Source organism: Triticum urartu, chromosome 7, assembly GCF_003073215.2.
Source record: "Triticum urartu cultivar G1812 chromosome 7, Tu2.1, whole genome shotgun sequence".
NCBI classification, from domain to species: domain Eukaryota; kingdom Viridiplantae; phylum Streptophyta; class Magnoliopsida; order Poales; family Poaceae; genus Triticum; species Triticum urartu.
In genome coordinates, this window is record NC_053028.1 from 214036859 (window position 1) to 214037541 (window position 683).

Here is a 683-nt window from a genome sequence, read left to right on the forward strand (position 1 = left end):
CTCATTTAAGATTTTTTGCAGGAAAACTTCTCTCTAAATGGGAAGGTCCTTACGTTATCGAGGAGGTCTATCGTTCCGGTGCCATAAAAATCAACAACTTCGAAGGCACAAATCGAAGGTGGTGAACGGTCAAAGAATCAAACATTATATCTCAGGTAATCCCATAAATGTTGAAACCAATGTTATTGAAACCGTAACCCCGGAGGAATACATAAGGGACACTTTCCGGAACGTTTCAGACTCCGAAAAGGAATAGGTATGTGGTACGGTAAGTAAACCGACTCCAAAACAGTTTTTAAGGCAATATTTCTCTGTTTTGAATATTTAGAAAAATAGAAAAATAAGAAGCAGTCCGGGAAGGACACGAGGGTGGAGGGCGCGCCCTACCCCTGGGCGCGCCCCCCTACCTTGTGGGCACCTCGTGTGCTCTCCGGACTCTGTTTTCGCACACGACACGTATTTTGGTCGGTAAAAATTCATTATATAATCTCCCGGGGGTTTTGACCACCGTATCACGCAAAAATCTCTTGTTCTTGTTTCGAGATGTTTTCTGCCAGGGTTTTCGAAGCTAAGCATCATGTCGTCTCCCTCCTCCTCCAAAAATGAGGGCAACGATGCTTGGATAATGAAGATAGAGTTGAAGAGAGAAGAACCCATGGAGACCCACACGGATGGAGGGATCA